Source organism: Lampetra fluviatilis, chromosome 22 (assembly GCF_964198595.1).
Source record: "Lampetra fluviatilis chromosome 22, kcLamFluv1.1, whole genome shotgun sequence".
Lineage (NCBI taxonomy): Eukaryota > Metazoa > Chordata > Hyperoartia > Petromyzontiformes > Petromyzontidae > Lampetra > Lampetra fluviatilis.
In genome coordinates, this window is record NC_136296.1 from 13,332,464 (window position 1) to 13,347,134 (window position 14,671).

The 14,671-nt window shown below is 42.0% G+C and overlaps 1 long non-coding RNA gene across 1 annotated transcript; it reads left to right on the forward strand.

The window, feature by feature from the left end:
• The first annotated feature begins 7,034 nt into the window (after window positions 1-7,034).
• On the forward strand, window positions 7,035-14,615 carry LOC144938647 (uncharacterized). Its single transcript, XR_013637869.1, has 3 exons — window positions 7,035-10,343; window positions 11,588-11,659; window positions 13,561-14,615. It is a non-coding gene; the product is annotated as an uncharacterized LOC144938647 (long non-coding RNA).
• The last annotated feature ends 56 nt before the right edge of the window (window positions 14,616-14,671 follow it).

Genomic DNA, 14,671 nt, shown 5'->3' on the forward strand with positions numbered 1-14,671 from the left:
TTCCTGTTTATATAGAGCGGCGGTGGTGGCTCGGGGGGTGGGAGAATTTAAACGGGCAGCCAGTCCAGGTCTGTTACGTCACGTAACAGGGTGAGGTGGGGGGTTGCGCAATCTCCCGTCGTAAAATTTTCTCTGCTTTGCCTCTTTTCCAAAAGCCAACGCCCCTTGGTAGCTGTTGTAAACCAGTTACCTCGCCTTCTTGCAATTAATTGTCGCATGCACAGAGATGGCAGCGCCAGCCATCGGCAACCCAAGCAAGAGCTGAGGTCCCCCAAGTGGATCAAGGGGTGCCCAGATTCGTGTCAAAATAAGGCGCCAAATTTCAGCTCTCCTTCAAATACTTATAATATGTAAAGCTGATCGTTCTCATCGTTCTAATAACATTGTTAAATTCACTCATTAAATTAATCTAGTAACTATTTTTTCCACGTAACTGATAGGTATATACAACAAGCTCCAAACATTCGTGAATAGCAGCACGTGTGATATCTAATTAAACGACTTATGTGGCAATGATGATGCTTTGGCAGTGGTGCACAAGCCCAATGAACAAACTCAACACGTCCCGTGCCAATAAAAGAAAAACAAATATAGAATAGGCGACGTTTCGGGCAATGGCCCTTCTTCGTAGCACGTGAATAGAGAGGCTGGTAGAGATACCAAAGGTATGAAAGGAGTTGGAGAATGCGCTTGTTTAGACCATGGGGTCTGAAGTGATTTACATTTTAATGTTTCCAGACTTCCGGTTTTTAAATTGCCATATGAAGTTACCTATTTACTAGTTAACTTGTATATGGTTAATAGGCTGTTAATATGTATGAAAATGTAAAACACTTAACGGGGAAATACTTTAAAATATACACATTATCAGGCATGTAAACAATTGTACTCGCCAACTCGATAAGTTAGCAAGCCTGTCCACACATGTGCAGTCATGTTGACGCGCACAGATTACCGCCTGCGTGAGGCCCATCCACGAGCTCCCACCACCACCACCACAGCTCACGCAGCTCACGCGAGGTGACGAGGAGCATCGTGGTCATTCACAAGCACTCAACGCATTCATCAAGAACACTGACAGTAAAGGAAATATAAACAAATTAAATAGGGTTAACAATAGGGTTATTTCATTTCTTTTAACACTGGCATTAGAACATTTTAATTGTTTTATGATTTCAATTAATATTCTATTTCTTACAATGCTTAATATAAATGTGTTCTCCTTCCCTTACAGGTGACATTTAAAAATGGAAAGTAAATTGCCTAAAGATCAATGTGTTCACTTAGTATGTATGTATGGTGAAGCGGGCAGCTGTAATCTTAAAAAGTCCTAAATTAATTTCAAAAATGCATGCATTCATGTCAATTGGTAGTCGGTTTGAACATTTGTTGAAATAAATTATATAACCCTATGTGATTTGTTAAAATAAATATAATAACCCTATGTGTCTTGACTTTTATTCCACCCTGTATATATATAAATCTATCATCAGCAGCTGTGGGGAGAAATGGAGGGGGTGAGAATTGAGAGCCCTACCCAGCCCAGTTGTGACGACAGCGGACAACAGTGGTGGTGGTGATGGTTGGGTAATAGTACATCATCTCTCTTTTCAAGGTTTTCCATTTTCATAGTACCATTGCCCGAAGCATCGCCTATTACATGTATATTTGTTCCTTTTGGGAATGTTTTCTTGGCGAATGCTGCATTGAATTTTAATTTTATTTGATAGTGTAGTTGTGCTACCTGCACACTCTATAGCTTCGCGACTGATGAGCATGGCCACGATGGCGAGGACGATCTGACCGTGGCCTTGGCAGCGTGGTAAACACATATCCTCTGCGGTATCACTCAACCTCAGTTCCCCTTTGGTCAGCGCTTCCGATTGCAGAACGCGCGGTGCCCCATCGCAATCCGGACATGATTTGAATATTCTGAACATATCGGCGAGCCCTGCTCAACCCATCATCCTGGTACCACATTGTGCGAGACCATCTACCGTTGTCCTTCAGCGGTTCCCTCTTGTATTGCCACACAGGGTAAAACCTATTCTTATTTTTCAGCAGAGCGCTGCTCAGCCGCACCCATTGTTGTACTGTACGCTCTATGGCCCCGCGTCGATGCTCCCCACCTTCACCAACCCCGCGTGCTGAAGTACGGTCACGTAAACCCCCTCCCCACACAACGGCAATGATGTGGGGAAGCCCTTATTCAGCAGTGGTCAGTCAAAGAGGTCTGTAAATAGTATGAGGCAAAGTTCTAATTCACTCCGTTAAAAATGAAACGCGAATATGTTATCCATAAGAGTTTTTTGGGGTTAGATCGCCTAAATAAGAACGTGTAGTTAAACCCGCAAACACCCGACACAGTCAATGAGCAAGGTCTGTCACGTGAACAGAACTTGCCAAGTCGTTGCCCATCGAGCACTCCGGTGTGCATTTATGCGATCTAACCAAAAAACATCGATTATGGATGATATTGGTCGTGAGAGCTTATGTATTAAACGAATATGTGAGTCCAACGACCTATTGGTCTTCTGAACCGATGCATATTTTCCAGCAGAATGTGTTGAAGCAGTCAATCCCTACGTTGGTCTCGATTTCTCTGAGCCTCGTCAGCAGAGTGTGGTCATGTCTGCAGTAACCAACACACGTGAGTGGGACTACAATTTGTCACGAGAAAGGTCATATGTATTTGCTCTACGCCTTTCGATTAATTGTCATCACCAGGCATGATCAATCCGCTACTAGATAAAGACTGACCCCAACCCGTCACCATTTTACACGGTCCCGCGATGTAACAAGTCACCTGCACGCGACCCAACTTCGTCGCTCCGTCTCTCACTGTGCACGTCCTCTGTGGTGCGTTCCCGTCTCTTGCTGCCCCTTCTTTTATTCTCACCGACCCGGCTAACAATCTAGCGGCGCGTTCTGCCCGTGCTCAGATCCTTCGCTTAACCGTCGATATTATTTACGTTTGTAACCTCATGAAACATATGTTCTCTATTTCACGTTGTTGTTCTTTCTTTCTCTCAATGCTATCTCAGGCATTCGCCCCTTTGTGCTCTGTTGTGCTCTTGTACAGCATGTGTTCCAGCTCTTGTCCGTGTTTCTGATCCAGGTACCATGACAGGTAATATGCATTCATTACAGCTGTCATGAGACTGGTGGAATACTCGTGATTTAAAGAGACGGATGCCCTCTCCTAAACTAACACCACACTATTCTATTTACCAGACAAAGCCCACAGAGCTTTTAAATATTTTCTGAGGCGACCTGGCCACACATGTTAGTTCATCGAAGTGGCATATCACGTGGAAATTTATATTTGTAGCCAACTAAACTAAACGCGTTTTCCTAAATGTAAACAGTAGAGGGGGGGGGCATCCACACATCCACCACGGGGAGAGATCATGTCGACTCAAAATATTCCACACGCATCGACAGGGTCCTGAATGTTCGTTACCAGGCCATGAGAAATAACATCTCCACGTCACCGGGGCTGATACGTTATTTTTTAAGTGTCGTAAACATCCGTTCCGTCAACTCCCTGTGCCAAGAACATTGGCAAGATTTGCATATTGCGCAAAAGCACCGCATTGGGAAGTTCGGTGATGCGTGACGGGGAGGGGCGCGTGACGGGGAGGGGCGCCTGCGCCTCGGGGGGGGTGGGGGGCTTAAGGCGGCAGCCTCACCCCGGACGCTAACCTGGCCGTGCCAGCTCCCTAGTGGGAGCAGATGTTGTCTGGTGAGGATGGCGAGGGTCTGGTGAGTGTCTGGTGGGAATCTTGTGGGTGTTTGGTGAGGCTGCTGTCTCCTGGTGAGGCTGGTGAGTGGTCGAACCAGTGGGGTGGGATTGGAGGCTGGGCACCGCCCGCGTGTGTCAAGACCGCTGTACAACATCCAACCAGCACGATTCCTTGGTTTGGAGTTTTGCCCCTGGGCTATGGATTAAATACATGTTTATTACAGTTACGTGGAGCATTTTTATCAGAGTACATTTACTCAGACATGATTTATCCACCGCTGGATGCAGTGCCGGATTAAGCTAGTGCAGTGCTTGTAGCATATGTTATAAAGGGGCCCTAATTTTTTTTTAAACATGAATATTAAAACACAATTGTTTTACTTGCATAGTAAAGTAATTGTATTTTTGCATTTGCTATACAGCCAGATAATACGACAAATCGCTAACCTTAAACACCCAGTCGTTCATAAAAGTTGAAGGCAGTATAGTACTATGGTAATAGAGCAAGTGCAGAATCACTAAACCTGAATTGATAGCTGAAAGCATTTAGCGCGAGGCCCTTAAAAGTGCGGGACCCGTAGCTACTATATATGTAGCTACTACATATGTGTAGCTGCTACACTACACATGTGTAGTAGCTACTACACGTGTAGTAGCTACTACACATGGAGTAGCTACTACACATGGAGTAGCTACTACACATGGAGTAGCTACTACACATGGTGTAGTACACATGGTGTAGTAGCTACTGTTGCTACTGGGATAATAATCCGGCACTGGCTGGATGAACACTTCCCCAAACTGCTGCGACGCCCTCACGGTAACGCCACGCATTACCTCTCCACCCGATGGATAATGGTCAAGGGCGCCTCTCACGGTGAATTCTACACTAATACAGTCAACACATGCACAGGGATCGGTGGTGAGCGAACTGCAACAGAAGCCCAACGACCCGAGTTGGATATCCAGCCACGGCTAACACCGCTCTCCTCACCCACTCGCCCCTCTCCACGATCCCGCACTGACCCGCTTGGTGAAGTATGGTCAAATAATCCGCCCCCCTCTGCCCCACGACGCTTTTGCGTTCGTGGAAATGCATTTTGAGAATATCACCAAAAGACTCAGATATAGTCTGAACATATTTTGGAACTGGTGCCGTTCGCGATCACCTGTGAAGGCCGGAACGGTCGCCGTGAGGGTGGGTGGCCAGAACCAGCCCCGACCGCCTTTGTCTTTCTAGTGGGGATGTTTACACACCACGCCAGGTACTCATTTGAGGCTGAGTCTAACTAAGGGAGGCCCGCATCGGTTCTATAATAATCGTGACCAGTGTTGTCCGTGAGCGGGAATCGAATTCGGGTGGCCGAGTTCGTAACGTTGCGCAGCGCGCTAACCGCTGCACCACCGCTCCGCCCTCTGCACCAGCGCAATGAGCTCATCACAACCAGCGGGCACCGATTGTCCAACAGCCCCTCCCCCCTCCTAACCCCCATACCCCCTTCCCTATCCCCCCCCTCCACAGCGCGCGCTCGAACTTCCCGCGCTTGTTCGTCGCGCGACCCCCCCATTCCACCCCCCATATCCCCCCCATCCCCCCCATACCCCCCCCATTCCCTCCCCTTCCCCCGCCCCCCCCCCATTCCCCCGCCCCCCCCATTCCCCCCCCACCCCCCATCCCCCCCTTGCACCCGCCACACAACAGGGTGGTGCTGCTGCTGCTGTTGCGTAATTCGTGAGGTAATTTTATTACTGCGACGTGTAATGAAGATTTGTTTTTGAGTATTTGTTAGGTACTTTTGTGTGTGAGGAGTTTAAGGGTATTTTATTTGGTCATAAACTACTGTTGGGTGTTTTTTTAGAGCGTTTGCAATGTTTTGAATATTGTGAGGTGTTTACTTCGTGTCTCCTGTGTGTTTATGAGGTAAGTTTATGTTGGGTTTTTATTATAAGGTATTGTTTTGTGTATTGTTGAGGTATACTTTTATGTTGCGTGTATTTGTCTTGTGCCTTTGTGCATGTATGTATGTGTGTTTGCAGTTTTATTATATTATCCTATTCTGGGAGTGTTCACGAGGTAATGTGATGTTTGTCGTGTTTTGTGCAGTTTTCACGATGTTTAAGCGTTTAAAACCATAAATCACAGCGCAGGGTGCTCCAGATGTCTTGTGACCCCCAATTAATCGGCTGCAAACTTCTTTCTTTTGCACATTGATTTGTGTTCACACTCATTGGTACACACGAAACATTACGTTTTAGATAATCAAATGGGGTCACAAGACATCTGGAACACCTTGTTAAGTCGTACTCTGATGTGCATTACCTCTGAATAACCTCACGATTGAACATCACCGCTAATTATCTCCGCCACAGTAATTGTTCATCATTATTAATCATCACCGACATTAATTAATGACCATTAGTGACGCCACTGGCAGGCGAGATGAAGTCCACAGGATGTGATTAACTCCAGACAAGGCTAATAATGGTGATGTAACTCCTCGTCGTCGTTATATTCTTTGGGTCTTTCGGTAAAGCCACGTAGATAGAAAAATCATCAAAATCACGGCGTTTCGATTGCACCTGAAGACGATTGCTTGTGTTGCGATCGAAACGTCGATATTTTCATCATTTGTATATCTACGTGGCTTTACCGAAAGACCCAAAGAATATGAATTCCTGCAATCACGAAAACTTTAAGTCAAGAATCATCGTTATATTTGTGTATAGTTGTATACCAAAGCGACTGATGCATCCATCCAGAGTATTGATTATGGATGCAGTAAACTAATTTGTACACTGCAGGTAAAGTCCATAGACTTATGCTAATTGATAATTTACACTCCTGGATGAAGGCCCTCCTACACCGTGCTGGTAATGGGGATTGTTTGCCAACACTCACGTATAAGATACTGTAAATCATGTCTATTGTGTATGCAGTATAGTGCAGGTATATGCCATATATGATCGAATTTATGCTTTAGAATTTGGTAGTTGAAAATAAGCATCGACTAAGTGCGCAGCCTTTAATAATTATCTAGTTCCATGCTTACGTAATTAGTTTTCTGTGAACTGAAGCCCCGCTGCTATGTGAATGTGGGATTGTGACCACTTGCTCCGGGCTACTGATATAGATGAGCACGGCTTGTTTGAGCAGGAGTGACCACGTTCACGTGAAATGGCATTTGAGTGCGTATGAATTGCAGTCATAGATTGAGGCAATGAGATAGAGTATCACAGGACTGCGATTTCTTTAAAAAATTATTTATTTCCCTCACTTGCAGAATGGACAAAGAAGACGACTTTGTCATCCACACGGAGTGTAAAAGACAAAGACTGGAGATTGCAACCGATGGCAATGGTTGCTGTGATGTGACCTGCAGAACACATTCACACGTCTCCAGCCTTCCAAAAGCTGAACCCCCCAAAGACTCTAAGACAGATGCAATGTGTGACGCAGTTAAAACTACAAATTTTATGGGTAAAATAGGTGATGCTGTGAAACTGTGCAAGCACGTGACTGAAGAACCTCGTGACGCTGTCAAGTTCTGGCCTGGCCGCAGCACTGCACCTATGCCTGAAGACACCAGGCAAATGTTGCACATTTGCAAAATAATTTATAAGCACTATATAGAGGCAAGCGGAGAGAAACGTTTACAAGACAACAAGGGCACACAGTCTAGTCACATCATTTGGAACCTACCTGAAACAAATGAGTTTCCAGAAGTGAAATGTAAAATAGAAGCAGTGCATGATGAAACACAAACAAAATACGAGGGTCAGATCGATGCATCTACTGAAAGTATCATAAACAGTAACTTCACACAGGGTGGTGGAAATGGTTTACAACTTTCTGAAAAAGGAAACGATAATGCAAAAGACAACATGTTTTCCAGTAAACAAGAAACTGGTAATGTAAATATTGCTGACGAAAATTACAGCAAAAGTTGTTGCCTGCCTGACAGCGCAGATATTTGTACAGCATCACAGGAGCCAAGGGCACCCACAATTTCACCACAAGACCGTATTTCTACATCATCTGTTAATATGGAAACCAACACAGTTACCAATGGGTCAAACCAGAACCAAAGTGGCAAGGAAGCCCAAATAAATGGACTTGATCGTGTCAACAAAACACATCAAGTGGATGATGAAAAAGTGTGCAAACAGCTACATGATAAATCTGCTGATGCTGCTGCAATCAGTTCAGTTAGCTTATTTATGTCTAAAACACATATGGGTATTACCGATATACCGAAAATAATTGATATTAAATATACAAAAGACCAAAACAAGCCTATTCAAGAACTTGGACAGCTTAAAGTGGAATTGCCATCAAATCTAAGTGAACGATACTGCAGTCAAGATAACATATTTATTCCATCATGTAGCGTGACTCGTGTTCCAATTCTCACTCTAAATTTTGAGAAAAAAAATGCTCATCCATCAAACACTGTGGAGCAAGAAAACATCTTGGTCACCAGCAAAGACCCTGATGTAACTACTTCAAACAATAACAGCAACTCACTCTCTGAAAGCATTGATGATATAAGTGTGGCTGAACAAAATGATATCAACTTAAAACCCATCACAACAGACCTCTGTAAAGATGTCAATATCGACGAAGCTCATGAAGATGTGGACTGCAGTGTGAGTTCCGGTTATTCAACAGGCAACATTTATGTGGGTAAAACATCACCATACCTGGTTAATGAAAACAACATACGATGTGACTTTGTGAATAAAAATGCATTAATAAATAATACGTCAAGTTTTTACCGTAGCACTAAGTTAAACGGCGGATGTATCAATGCAAATGTAAACCCATGGCATCTCGTAGGTGACCACTTCGTCATGCACAACGCGGAAGATTTAAACTCAGATTTTTTATTTGCACAGGATTCCAACAAAGCAGCTATATGTGCTGAAGATTGTGAAGGAGAGATCTGCCATGAGTCCAACCACGCTAAATTACTCACTCTGAGTAATACGGATCTTAACAATGTGAGTGTGACGCAAATTGCCCAGAACAAGAGTGTTGCTATCCAAAGTTGTAAGTGTTTACCTGACTTAAACTTAAAAAGCATATGCAGTTCCTGTGTAAAAAATGTCCCTCCTTTGAGTGATCAAAGTAAACTTTACAAAGTAGATCCTGAAGATATGACTTCATGTCAAGTGGTATGTGTGAAAGATAAATTAGATATATCTTGCGCAATAAAATTCAGAGATGTGGATGATAGGAACACAACTGGAGGACAAAGAGAAATGCACATTGAAGGGTTAACATCGGGTACAAACACTCACACGTTTTTGGAAACCAAAGAAGCAGTACATGAACAAGAAGGCGGGAGCACAAGATACGATTTTATGAAACGCAACGATCACAGCAAAAACATTGTCTTATCCGGTGCAGATAGAAATGAAACGGATCCAATTAATCGTGCAAAATATGTTGATTATTTAAACCAAGAGCTTCATGAAGTATATTTAGTCCAAAAACAAAATCCCACAAAGAGTAGCATTTCAGATGGAGAAATCGAACCCAGTGATGTGAATGAGGTTTACAGTGATCCTATCGGCAGTACAGAAGTGAACACACATACATCAGATTTAAAATTGAAAAACAAGAACATTAAAATAATTGGGTTTGACAATTTGTGTTTGTCATATCAACTTGATGACAATTTTATAGATGAATCCTGTATTTATGACTACAACACTAAAATAATAAACGATTATGCTTTCACAAGGCATACAGATATTACCAAACTGTCAATAAATTATACGAATAACAACATATTTTCAACTGGCAGTATCATTAGAGGGAGTGACTCGGAGGCAAAAGGCATGACAGAACCTGGCTTACAGCATACACCACACGCAAGAACCGATTGTATACAGTTACACCCCGATGATTCATTAGAAGTGAGGGAAGCGTTTATTTTGGACACGAATGAAGAAATTACACGGATTTTTCCATACCATAATTCTCCTTTGGAAACTCCCAGCGCACCAATAAATGATGCAGCATCGAACCATGAACAGATTGTACCAAGCTATGATTCAGAGTGTTCAGAAACTCTTTGTGCACCAGCAAACAATGCAGAGTCGAATCAATATTCACCAATAAACACGCTTTTTATTAACCCTGATACAAAAGAATGCATTAATGAAAATGGAAAAAATGACAAGTGCAACAATACCTTAAGAATGGACCCTCCCATTATAAAAGACATGTTACCAATAGATGAATGCGATCATCTGGGCAAAACACAACCGTGCTATCAGTATAAGAAATTATTTAATATTGTCATTGAAGAGCTGAAACACTTTCATGAAGCGAACAATGAAATGCAGCGCAATGAATCCGAGCAAGCATCCGCAGCAACCACAGAAGATGCATCTTTTATTGATACCACTCGTAGTTACTCAATAACAGCAGAGTGCAGCCGTGTGCAACAGCCAGAAGCCACCCTGCCAGACGTGGAGCATTTTGGCTTGGACAGGAAACCCAGAGCCACCGTTTCTACAGTGTCACCGCTGACATGTGATCTGTCCGGACAGGAAGATGATGCAAGTAATGTGTTCTCTCCTATCAAAGGTGAATGGTTTTTACTCTTTATAGCAAGTAAGTGAGACTGTGAATGTTTCCAACATAGTTGACTACTGATTGTAATCAGTATCATTTATTGACAACACAACTGTCTGTCATTGTATTAACATAATGTATTGTATGTGATGGGGTTGGAGGGTACTAGAGTGTTTAACGCACAGCACTTTGAACTCTGTGTCTCAAGTGATCCTGACCATGGCTAGCATGAGCGGTGAATGATATCTTAAACCATTTCCGGGACTCCTTCACTAAACTGACGAGTGATGGTGAAGCATAGTCAAACAAGCCCCATAACTGACACGATATGATGAGGCTTTCATCCAGCAGTGGAGTGGCTAAAGAATATACATTTTTTTGGAACATGCGCAGATGATCTTTGAGACACACCTTAAAATAACCAAAACATTTCGCCCTTATGTAATGGAAACATTAAAACATCTTTGTAAAAAATTGTACAAAAGATTACATTTACCAACGTATGCTTTGCCAACGTATTTGAGCATGAACAATGGTGACAGTTAAATATGCCTCTGGCAGGAGCCATATAATAATTTATTTATTTTAACAATATAAATAAGCTGCTGCATATTCAACTGCAGCTAATCTTGATACCATTCCTGCAACTATTGCCCTTAAATAATCATCAGCAACATATTTTGCAGTGGATGATAATTTTAGGTAAACTTTTAAATTAATTCACACTAAATGGTGATCTGAGATGTTTTGTATCAGTGTTATTAATGTGCACTAAAAGTATACATTTTCTCAGTTTTTTTAAATGAAAATTATAGGGTTAGGTGGGAATGGTGGCAAAGTGAATGGTTAGTATACACTGTGCATTGAACACAGTGACCTAAGTTTTATTGTTTGCCATGGTTAACACCAGTGACGAGGAATATCTGAACAAGTCCTGGGTTTCCCCCCTTCTACAGCCTGCACTGACAAGTATGGTAAAGTATGGTCAAACGGCAATGGATTGACAAGGGGCTGTGAGTTGGCATTACTATTTTATAATTGGCATAAACTACCACCACAAACCTGACAGGCTTAGCGGCGGTTGCTGTGTGGACTTGCAGGTAATCATAGACTATAGGTATGCTTTTCAGAAGCAATGACGTGGATTTTCTACCAAGAACAGTGTGGATGAGGTTTAATGTAAAACTCATCATTGCCATTTTACATATACAATTTTGTCACAAACTCAATATGTTTCATTTGCTTTTGTCAAGGAGACCACCAATGGAAATCAGCATATTCCTTTACATCACCTGCATATGATGATCATCAACAGCCTTTGTGTACAGGTACGAACCAAATTTGTCAGTACACTTTATAAAGTTACTATTAAAATGGTGTAATCTATGACCAAATCACCTGAAATGCACCCGATCATGCCAGATCTCGTAAGCTAATTATGGTTGAGCCTGGATGGTATTGGGAAAGATGACCACAATGTGCATGAATAACACTTGCTCTCCTGTATGGCTGGCATAGAGGAGAGCATAGCAAAAGTAGTGTGTTGTATAACCTTCCGTGTCTATGCCCCTACTTTCACAAACCACACTGAAACAGCGTGGTGAAGTATGGTCAAATAACCACTATGACTCGCACAGCGAGGGGAGCACCTCGTCCAGCATTTAATCGACAAAATGCCTCTACATTTGCAAAACAATGTAAATGAAAGTAAATCAGAATCTTTACTTAAACTAGAGGAATCTGACGAGCTATGAAGGTCTTTTTTCATCCATAAGAGGTTTTTTGGGTTAGATCGCGTAAATATATAAATGTGTCGTTAAAACCCGCCACCACCCGACACAGCCAACTAGTAAGGGTTGTCATGTAAACAGAACATGCCAATTCGTCACAAGTGCAGCACACCGGTGTGTTGGAGAGCCAAGCCACAACATTTACAATCTGAGTACGACGTTTCGCCAGTAATTGCAACTAGTTTTATCAGGCGACAGACAGATTTGTGGAGAAGTCCTCCTGTTTCGTTTCTTATATAGAGGCGTAGATGTGGTGACCACACTGCTGTGCTCTTGCGCAAAGTGGGGGGGGATCAGTAAACCCAAGTTTTTCGGTTTACTAATCAATCAGTAAACTCAAGCATTTTAAGCACTCCGTTTGTTGAATGATGTTGTTTCTGATATCTATAACAGGTGAAGGGAATGAAACTGGATTTTTGTTGAAAGAAAGAACATGATCTTCGTTTTTGAGTGATTTATGAGCAATTTTAATGTTGACGTTTGCTATTGAATTAAGTTGAAATCGTGTTGGAGATTCTGTTTGACTTACCCGATACGAGCATGACAGTGTCATCAGCAAGTTCTAAGCGATTTACGATTAGCCCTAGATTAATTAAATATAAGGAGACCAGAATTGGACTGAGCACAGAACCTTGCGGAACACCTTTTGTTATTTTAATATTTGTGGACGAGATGTTTTCACTGTGTACCTTTTGAGCACGGTTTGAAAGGTAACTCTTTTGACAAGTCCAGGAATAGTGCATGGCAGTAGTGGGCTTAATCTAGGTCACTGAAGAGAAAACTTAATACATCCATCATTGCTTTCTTCCCGCGCACCCCTGATTAGCATGGTTGGTGATGTACGGTGTGAACGAAGGTCAACATATACATACATTGCTGTGATAGCGCAGTAATCCCCATGAAAACCAGACTGTCTACTATGTAAGCGATTATGACTTTTTAGGTATCAGTTCATTTGTGATTCAATAATTTTTTCGAATATTTTAGTAAATGGTAAAATAATAGAGATTGGTCTGTAAAATAATTGTTAGGGTCTTCTTTGGAGCCATTTTTATATACTGGACAAATAAGACCAGATTTCCACTCTAGTGGAAATGTACCTTCGGTAAGTGAGAAGTTGAAAATGTGAGGGATTTTATATGAAATCTGCCACAGCCGCAAGTGCAAATATCAATGTTCAAGTATCACTGTTCAAAATTACTTGTACACAAAATTCCACATTGATGATCGGTTCATTGAATGTTGAAGCTGTGTGGTCATTTAAAAATTGCCCGTGAGACCGCCTCTCCTCTGGAAACCATTCAGGTCAATGAAAATCTTGGGGAACACCATACTGGGAAACATGGTTCAGCAGAGTGCTCATACTGTACTACTACGTGCAGCTGCTAGATCACTTACCCATTGCTGTTTATTAATTTTGCAATATTCTTTTAACACAGGAACTTTGCCAAAAGAAGATGTACCGGTGAATAGAGTTGCTCCGCTAAACACTTGCACTGGACTCCGCCGACTAGGCTTATCCAAATACGCAAAAGTAAAACGGCTGCATCCATACCTCAACTAATATTATTCTCTACTTTACACTCTCTTTAGTGGCTCTAGACCCAGATTTATATTTTCTGCATTCCATATATTGTGAGTGACCAGCAGACCTGTTTTCAAATGCTCTTTCTGTGTGAAGTTGTGGACATTCTCGGTCAGATCATTTTCTCCCATAAGCTAGAATTGAACAGCATTTACTGGATGTACAAGTACAAGTAGCAAAATGTGCTTGTGAAATTAAAAACACATTTTCATTAGACATAAGTAATGTGGATACAGTATAGTGTGGAAATAATGATCTCTTTATTTCTTGTTGCATTATCTTGAAGCGTTAATCCATATATTCATATACTTCTCATGATGTCGTTTTGTGGTGTTTTATTCATGTTACACTTATCCCATTATTATTTAAATAATTAATCCTTTAACATGCTATTTTACCTTGGAGAGCCTTACTGAGTTTCATGACTTTTTCAGGAGGGTCGTGCCATATCTTCGCAACAATGGTGAATAATTTGCGTACATTTTAAAATTGTGACAAATTTAGACCATTAACCATACTAAAATGTTTTTTTTACTATATCGACTAAATATAAATGTGTCGTTTAATGTACATTGTGATGACATCACCTTTACTTTAACCCAAAAACACCATTGTTATGGATAATATTCGTCGCGAAAGCCTACGTGTTAGACCATTAAGCTGACACACAATAGCCTACTCTTGTGAATTAATGACATCACTAAATTTTTTACATCCACTGTGAAGCAGACGACATGTCGTACGGTATATTTATGGCTTATATGCCCACAATATTAATCAGGGAGGCCACTGGATTCAAACCGTAAAACCTCCACAACAAGCGGTGAATACGCTCCCGCTGGGCCATCTCACCGTCCACGTATTAGATCTCAATGTATGTATTATGTTGACTTATTTTCGCACCGTACGAAGCCAACCGTGCTAATCGGAGGTGTGGTGGAAGGTCAACAGTTAGGACATATGTC